We start from the raw sequence: 9,339 nt of genomic DNA, 5'->3' as shown, positions 1-9,339 counted from the left end.
AGTTGTAGTCAATCATTCCCTCTCTGTCTTGCTTCACCATAAACACAACCCTTTGCCAAAAAAATTATGACTGTATTCAATGATTTTATGACAGTAAACTGCAGATTGTACAGTGTAAACACAGGTGTTGCTCCAACTCCACACCCTCCACTTCTGTGCAGACCAGCACGGGGGGCCGTGGAGGGAAGGAGGCTTCGGGGCCACAAGAGAGGAGCTGGCTCTGGGAGTCTGAGGTCAGGAGGTCGTTTTGATTCAAGCCTTCGCCGTGGAGATAAAGAAACGGAGGGGTGAGAAGAGAAGCCACTGGTCTCAAGTCACAAAGGTGCCCAATGGCATAGCCAGGGTGAGATCTGAAGTCATCTGATGTCTCAGATCCCTTCCACGACGCCTCTGCTCTCCTCCTCCCTCCGCAGCTTCACTTTAGGCACATGTGACCGTGGTCCAAGTGCCCGTGGAGGGGATGGGAGGATTTGTCCCACGCTATGTGTGTATACACACCATGGGCTTTCATCTTTCTGTCCTACATTGGGGGAGATGTGGAACGCAGGACCGAGGGCAGGGTGGTCGTCCCGCCTCCCACCCTAGCAGCTGAGTGGTGGGCTTCTGATCTGGTTCTCCTGGGCTAGCTGCATCGAACGTTGTTTTGGAGATAGGACTGGGGACATCCCTGGGAGACAGACACAACAAAAGGAGGCTTTTCCTAGGATGAGGCTTTGCGGAAGCTGCCGGGCCCAGCGCACTGCTCAGTGGAGAGCTTTTCCACACGAGGGTCGGGCTGCACTAGGAGGCTGGGGAAGCCTGACTTCCCAAAGCGGCTGGCCCAGGAGCCTGAAGAGCGTGGCGATGAGCTTCTTTTGGTGCAGGTAGAGAGGAAGGAAGAGTGAGAAACACTTTGCAGGTAATTTCACAAGGGGAATTACCGCCAATCTTTTTCATCCCTAGCTGTGAAAAGAGCATTTTCCGAACAGGTGATTTATCAGGTGGAGGAGTGGATTCCAAAGACAGGACTATTTGGGACAACTCATTGATGATGGCACTTCTCTACTGGGACGTTCGTAGCCTAGGCTTTCTGGCCCTTTGGGCATCAGCACACGTGCGTGTGCACACACACGCATGCACGCACACACACGCAGTACATGTTACTATATATTCCTATATAGTTAGGCTGAATGTTGGCTGTTTCCCCTCCTTCCTGTTTGTTTCTTGGTCTTGGCTCACTGGGCTCTGCAGTAAACAGATCCAATGTTTACCCAACAGCTCCAAAGGTTACATTGGCTTCCCAAAGTTTTTATTCCTCCTCCTTTGGGTAAGTGGCAGCTCGCGAGAGAAGCTGTTTTTGCTGAGCCCCGGCTGCACAAGAGAGGCAGAACACAGGCCCATCTGGTGGGGATCGGAACATAAATAGACCCCTTTAAAAATAAATCTCCGCTTTTAACTCCGTAGATAAAAATATCTGAATAAAGGACAATTCTTAATCTCCACCTTCTTCTCTGCTTGACTCAAGCGTTTCTAAATGGAGTTTTTTTCCCCCTTCTCCTTTTACAGGTTTCATTTTGGCTTTGATTCTAGCGAGTTTACTGACAGATTACTTCATTTTAACTATATGGCTTTGCTGTCTAGCGGGAGGCATATTTCTAAGTATCATATTTATCAAAAGCGCTCTGCAAAACAAGGGCCAGAATTACTCTTTTGATGGTTCCCCCTCTAACTACAACCACAATAAATTTTGTAAGAAAGAATGCTCAACTGGGGACCTTTTATGTTAAAGCCGAGGACCGGGGTTCAGACATTGTCACTTTCAAACCTCCATCAGTCGGGCTGTTTTTTACCCCCTTCGTCCCCCTCCCCGGGCAGAAATCTCACATCTGGTCTCACTTGCAAGGCTGGTCCTGGGCTCCCAGGGGCTCCATATTTTTTCCCCTATAACTTTAAATCAGAGGAGCATTTCAGTAAATCACAGGGAAGACTTATTTATTGGACATAGTTTTGGGTCTCTTAAAGCATGGAAAATAAATTTAATGGAGCATTCGGAGCATTTCTCCAATCTTTGGAGGGATTACTTGGGGAATTTGTCAACTGCGCCAAGCCCAGCGGCTGATCCAGAGAGATGGGAAGGAGGTGATGGGAGAGTCTTCTCCGAGGGCCCCGGTGGATCCTAAATCACCCTAAGAAAGATTCCCAGAAGGGGCCCAGTGGCCAGCAAGGTGGATTGGCAGCATCGCCTTTTGGTTAATAAACTATCATTTCAGCTGGAGGGTGACTTTAATCTGCATTACATTTTGTTTTTGTCATCTGCTCTTGTCATGTAATTTATGGACGACCACAGCATGTGTCTTAACCTCAAACAGCAAAGGAGGTAGGTGTTGATGGGGGCCCGGGGAAGGAACAAAGGAAGGCCGGTGAACACAAAGAGGGCAGGGGCAGCTCTGGGAGACTTGGGGGTGACCTTGAGGTGCGTGGAAGGACAAGCCAGCGTGGGAACAGGGTGCGGGGGGAAAGGTGAGGGTCCCGGATACTCACCTCTCAGACTCTGCAAGGTCTTTACCTAGTGGAGTGTCGAGTTCTTGGGGCGTGGTGCATGCATTTTGGGGCTGTGGGGATTGGGTTTGGGAATGGCCTGGCCTGGGGAGGTATTCACAGTCAAAAGTGAGGGCTTGATTATGGAGTCTGAGTTTCCCAGGATGCATTCATTACAACTGATGAACGTGGAGGGTGGTCTCCCTGGGAACGGCTGTCACCAGCTGGGTGGCCAAAGTTCATTCACTCCTGGTGCCCTGGAGCGGGACATGAGGGTAGATGGGGCTGGCCCTTCTCCCCCGAGGTAAGACAGCCAGGAACCGGAGCCTTGAGTTCAGGGTCGTGGGGGTGCTTCTTTAGGGGAGGAAGATGGAAGGCCGGCTGCAGATGGGGTCCAGGAGGATGTGCCCCCTTCAGATGGGAGCTGCTGGCAGCACAGAGGGCTGTTCAGGAGGGCAGACAGGCTCTGTGTTTGGAGGCGGAGTAAGAATGATATTACTGTGTCATTATTAGTGTTAGCTGCAACAGCAACCCCCCCCCCCCGCCCCCGAAGCGTTTTGGGTCTTTGCCTTCTGGCTTGCCCTCACCTCAGTCTCTGCAAGAAGGAAGAGGGCTGGCATTCTTACTTTTAGGCTCAGATGGGTAAAGTGAGGCATAAGCTTGGAATGTAAACAGGAACAAAGGTGGTGGAGATGCTCAGGTCACCGGGTTGCCGCAGGAGGACAGGGACCCAGGGACGGCCCCTTTCCAGCTTTCATGCCCTCAGCGCCCACCCACCTTGGGGGTTGGAGGAGTTCTGCTCCAGATGTCAACTGTCTTAAAGTCTTGAGCAGAGAGGTTTTCTCTCTAATGTGCCATCCTCAGCTGTGAGCTCTTTCTATCCTGAGATCATCCCCTTCTTCATTGCTTCTTGATTCTTTGCTTTTTCAGCCTCGCAGAGCAGCCCTTGCCGGGGACCTACGGGATGGTCACGCACGGGGGCTGGGAGCTGGGAGCTGGGAGCTCACACTGAAGGGGAGGTGGCAGGGCTGAGGAGGGTTGATGGGCTGCGTGGCAGGTGAACCCTGCTGCAGTGGCTAGTTTGTCCAGACTCAAAGTTGAGCACCCACTGGGATTTCTGTGTGCCACCAGCTGTCTGTGGGGTACATTTAGATGGGTTGTTAGGTACGGGGGTGGAGTTTAGGAAATTATGGGACCGGCGCGGCTGCCCTGGTCAGCAGGGGCTGAAGCCCTGATCTCCACGTGACTCTCACTGGCTCTGTGTGGTCATTCTTTCCCTCTGCTTGTGGTCCTCTGCGGATTCAGCCTGTGTTCAGCCTTGATTCCTCCTTCTCCTCCCCATCTCAATGCTCTGGCCCCTCAGGGTCTCAGGAATACCCTGGACTTCCATCGATCTGCTTTCTTTGGCTTCTGTGGTCGTTCCCTCCCTGTCTGTTCATCCGTTCCACACACACTTCCAGATCGAGATCAAGTGTTACTTTCCCCTAGTACGCATCTCTGACCACTTTGCTCTCTCTGACCAGCCTCCAGTGGCCACTGCACTCTTCCACATGAAATCAAATACTGTTTCATTTTTGTTCTTATTGAGTCGCCGTTTCCCTGAAATGAGAAGTTTAGACGGATGACCTCTAAGGGTCTTGGCACGTACAACACTAGGATTCTAGGTCTGTTTCTCTTATCTCCTCATCTCGACCATAAACCCCTCAAAGGCAGGGATGGTATCTTTTCCTTGCCCTGACTCCCTCAATCTGCTAACCCAGTGCTAGACCCTGAGTGGGTATTCCCTAAGTATTTTTGTTCACCTGATTTTTTGTTTTTTAATAGAGGGACTGGGGATTGAACCCAGGGCCTTGGGCATGCTAAGCACTCACTCTACCACTGAGCTATCCCCCCCCCCCCCCCGTGTCTGCCTGATCTTTTGGTGTCCTTTTTTCCTATTGGAAATGGAAGGAATGAGGAAGGCTCAGATGCCCTGGAGGCCTGATCTTGTCTGGCCCAAGGAGAAGTTGCTCCAGACCTTGTGGTTACGGTAAACCTTGCTGTGATGGCTTAACACTCAGTGTCCTCTGTTGCAGGAAATTTACTTGGGGACCCTGCCCAGCAGAATGAGCCATCATAATAAAGGGGCCCAGAGAGCTCCCTCTGCATCATGTACATTTTGTAGCAAGGTAGCAAAAAGTACTCAGCTTGATTCAGACCTTGGTTTGGCCACTTACCCACAAGACTGGAGCAAATCACATGGCTTGTGTGGGGCGGGTTGCCTCCCCTCACCCCGGCCAAACCTGCCCGGTGGCGGGTATAAAACCGTGAGACACATGAAAACGTTCTGTAGGCTGTGACGCCTACAGCGGTAGGTGCGAAGTGGCCGAGGAGGCGTGATGGGCGGTTACTTAAGATAAAAACATACAAAGTCAAAAAGTCATCAGAAAAATGAAACATAAAAAGAAGGTAGCAAAGGACTCTCTCTCTTTCATTCTTGGACGAAGAACTACTTCTTTTCTCAAGGAAAATACTCTGTAGGGGGACCCCCCCCCCCGCTTCCCGTACCCAATCCACCAAGAAAAAAAAAAAGAGAGAAGAAAGTCCAGGAGTAAGAGGGAACATCCTGGTATATTCTGAAAGTTGACTCTGGGAAGAGAGGAAAATCTGAGCAAACAAAAGCTGTCACTCACTGGCAATTTGCTTCCTCTGGGGAGTAATCACCGGGAAGAAAAAGTAAAGATCTGAACGTTGCCTGGAGCCAGGGCAGAGCCCATGGTTGTGGCTGGTAGAACAGGAGCCTCTGGACGGAGACTTCCTGCCCGTTCTTTGAGTTTTTAGCAGCTCCGAGGGGTCGTGCTTTTGGTTAAGAGTCTGCCTGCTGCCCCCTGAGTGGGCAGTGTCTCCCGTTCCTCGGCATCCGCGCATCTCATGAACGGGCATGTACGGTGGAGCCAAGCCTCGCCGCAGACATCTGAAAACCCACCCGCCCCGCCCTTAGCCTGTCTCCCACACTCATGCCTCTCTCCCCCTTCCCCTGTCCCGACTTCCCCTCCCTTCCCACATCCATCCGCCTTGCCTGTCAATTTCCACCAGAAGTCAGAGGCCCCCCTCCACCAAAGCTGGCAAACTGGGGCTCCAGCCTTCTAGAAACCTGTTTGTGTGCAAACAGACCACGGCCTCCCCCCACCCCCCTCAACACACCATCACGACTTTCCAAGATGATGATTGAGTTTTTCCCCTGTTCTGCTTGATATTTCTGCCAAAGCAAGAAAAATCCTCGTTGAAGTCTAGCAGGAAATCCAATAAAAATTCTTCAAAAGATGGGCTTGACATTGAAAAACAGCAAAATTATAAAATAGGCCTTAGAAAAGAGAGCGGAGAGTTATTATATCTGGCACCAAGCAAAAGCCCCGAGACCCCGTCCAAATGAGCCATCACAGACTGAAAGTGTTTAGCTTCCCGTTGATTAAATATGGAGAAGGACCCAGGGCTGCCAAGCCTCGGGGATCCAAAGTTTGTTTTCAGTCAGAATGTGTTTTCAGTCAATGGAAAAAATGGTCGGCCTGCGCCGGGCTGTGTAACCGAGAAGCCCTGGGTTTGGGCTGAAAAATGGCTGTGAAGCAGAAAACCATGAGGGTTGTTAATCATCCTTCCCAGGTCCCTGTAATTTAAGTCAGCGACTCATTCCGCTTGGAGAGCTCCCCCCACCTCCTTCCTTTCTTCTCTCAGTTCATTTCGCTCCAGGGGGAATAGATGGGTCCTTCCGATGCTCTTCCTTTGTTGAAACGCGTCACCCCCAAGACACCCCCCTCCCCCATCACGTCCCCGACACCCACCCGCCACTCTGAACACCCAGGGGTGTAAGAGCAGAGGGAGGAGACACATCCATGAGGATGGGGTTCTTTGGAGGAAGTCTCTTTGTCCCAGGAGCTTCCTGGAAGGGAGGCCTGGAAAAATCTCTTCCTTCCCCACTGCCTTCCCAGGGAAGGCTTGTTTTCAGAGGTGTTTACTGACGTTCTTCAAACAGGGCGGTCTTACTCCAGACTCACACTTTTCTTTTTCTCCTGGGCTCTCGAATGCCCCAGTGCGTATCTTTATAATGAAGAAGTCTGGGGATGTCATTAAAGGTAGCACGAGCGAGGGAGGCTGAGAGACTCCTTTATAATGAGAAGTAGAGGAAGTTGGATGCCATTAAAGGCCCCTAGATCCTGTGGAACTGGAAGTTTGAGGCAAGCCAAACCCCCATTCCGGTCAAATGCAAACACCTGTTCTTGTCTGCTTCAAGTTTTACACCCTGGGAGCAGCCTCAAGGGAGCGGGGATGCTGGTGCATTCATTCCCCACCCTCTTTCTTGTGCTCCCAGGGCCTTCACTGGCTGGTGGCTTTCATCAGCTTCATCTTGCCGATAACTGCTACTCACGGATCCCTGCCTCCTGCATTGAAATCTGTGAAAGACTGCAGGGGATGGGCCCAGCCAGGCACTCACGTGGTCTCCCGTTTGATTCAGAGTGGAGGTGGACTGCGCCGCAGCCCCATCTCGAAGGCCAGGCCGCCTGGGCACCCGAATTCGGTAACAGGAAGTCACTCCAACCAAATATTGTTGGAGGACTAGACAAATAAACTTAAGACAATGAGCAAATAAACGGCTTTAAATGGTGACATGGGAAATACCCAGGGGTTTAGTGGAAATGGATTCTCTTGCGAGGACAGCAGGTCTCGGGCGGCTGTGGAGGACGTGAGCTTGACCAGCAGATCCCCCGAATGACCAAGGGAGCGAACAAGGGCACAGGTCCAGGGGGCGGGGAGGCTGTCCCAGAGAGCAGTGGGGGAGTTCTGGGTTGAGGGGAGAAGGTGAAGTAAAAAGCTGTGGATAAGATGTGGGGGGTGTGTGTGTGTGTGTGTGTGTGTGTGTGTGTGTGTGTGTGTGAGTGAGTGTGACTGTCTTGGGGAGGGAGATCAGGAGGTCATTTTAAGAGGAAGGAGGCGGACAGAAGAGAATCGCAGTTGTTCTCATGCTCAGCTCTCTGCCTTCACATTAATAGAATCCCCCTCCTCCTCCCCATGCCCAGCACTTACCGAGTAATTATTACAGCAGGCTTGCCTTGGGCCAAAAGCCTCATACGTTATCTCAGGCCATCCTTCCAACAGCTCCCTGAGACAAGCCTTATCTTCCATCTTCACAGTAAGGAGTCTGAGATTCGAAGTCTGGGAAGTGGCAGAGTTGGAATTTGAACCCAGGTCTGTCTAGCTTCACGCCCTGAGCCCACAAAGGCAGTCCGCGGCCAGACTGTTGGAGGCAGTGACTCCAGGGCTCAGACTTTTGGAGAGAACCCCGTGGGGTGCACATCAAAGATTCCGCTTCACAAGGGGAAGAAGCCCAGCAGCCCCCTCAGGTGGGGAGGCTGCATCTCAAAAGCCGAGGAGGCAGCAAGACAGGTTGGAAGGGTCAGTGGCAGGTCACTGTCACCATCAATCACCCGCAAGCCCTTTGTCTGTAGGGGTGAGCGGGAGGGGCCGGGGTCGGGCACCACGCAGAGGGGGGGAACCAACAGGATTTAAGGGACGCTGCTGGTGGCAGGAGGTGGGAAGGGGCATTTAGAATTTTAAGGGAAATCTTCATGGTTTGGAGAATACCCTGGTGGGAGAGAATGTCTGTTCCTCAGTCCAGGAACAGCATTCTGATAGTAAGCAAGTTCACCCTGATGCTGAGTTATCACCAAGACTAACCATTTATGTACCTGTCCATCCATTTCTTTCTTTTTTTTTTTTTTTGGTGGGGGCGGTAATTAGGTTTATTTATTTATTTTTAATGGCGGTATTAGGGGTTGAACCCAGGACCTCATGCATGCCAAGCATGCACTCTACCACTGAGCTGCACCCTCCTCTATCCATCCATTTCTGAAAGCTTCCTTGACCCACATCACCACAGTTCTGGAAGTTACCAAGAAGCACGCTATTGTACTTGCATTCAGAGAAACTTACAGCTGGGAAAAATATGTACGTGAAACATGATATATAGTATTATGTAATTATACATAGTAAATAGATACAGGCAGACCTCGCTTTATTGCACTTTGCAGATGCCGTGTTTTTTTACACAAATTAAAGTTTGTGGTCGCCCTGCGTCGAGCAAAAATATCAGTGCCGTTTTTCTGTCAGCATTGGCTCATTTCATGTCTCTGTGGCACATCTGGGTCACTCTCGCAACGTTTCAAACTTTTTTCATTATTGTTAATTATGTTTGTCACGGTGACCTGTGATCAGTAATCTTTGATGTCCCCGCTATGACTCCCTGAAGGCTCAGAGGACGGGTAGCAATTTTTTAGCAATGAAGTACCTTTTGATGAAGTTATGAGCATTTTTGTTTTTAGACATAAGGCTATTGCACACTTAATAGACTACAGGATAGTGTAAACATATATGCATTGAGAAACCAGAAAAATTTGTGTGGCTCGTTGTATTGTGATACTCGCTTTATCGCAGTGTCTGGAATGGAACCGGCAGCATCTCTGTACATGCGTACCATGTGGCAGGCACTGTTTTAAACGTGTGCACGTGCTAGAGGGAATTCTCACAGTGGCTAGCTGAGGTTGGTTTTCCCAGTGTCCGCACTTCTCATATGAAGAGACCGAGGCACAGGCGGCCAGTGAGTAGCAGGGTCAGGATTCAACCCCAGGCTGCCAGGGTCGGTGTGCAGCTCCCAGCTGGAGCCGTCCACTGTCCTCGGTGTGTGCAGAAGACAGGGGGCGGTGATGCCTTCAAGAGCAAGACGAGGATCGGAGTGAGCAGGAGTGACTCAGACACATGGCTGGTGGGCGGTCATGGAGTGAGGGCAGGGCC

Source organism: Camelus bactrianus, chromosome 26 (assembly GCF_048773025.1).
Source record: "Camelus bactrianus isolate YW-2024 breed Bactrian camel chromosome 26, ASM4877302v1, whole genome shotgun sequence".
In the NCBI taxonomy this organism is placed as follows: Eukaryota; Metazoa; Chordata; class Mammalia; order Artiodactyla; family Camelidae; genus Camelus; species Camelus bactrianus.
Note: the sequence above shows the minus strand (reverse complement) of the source record.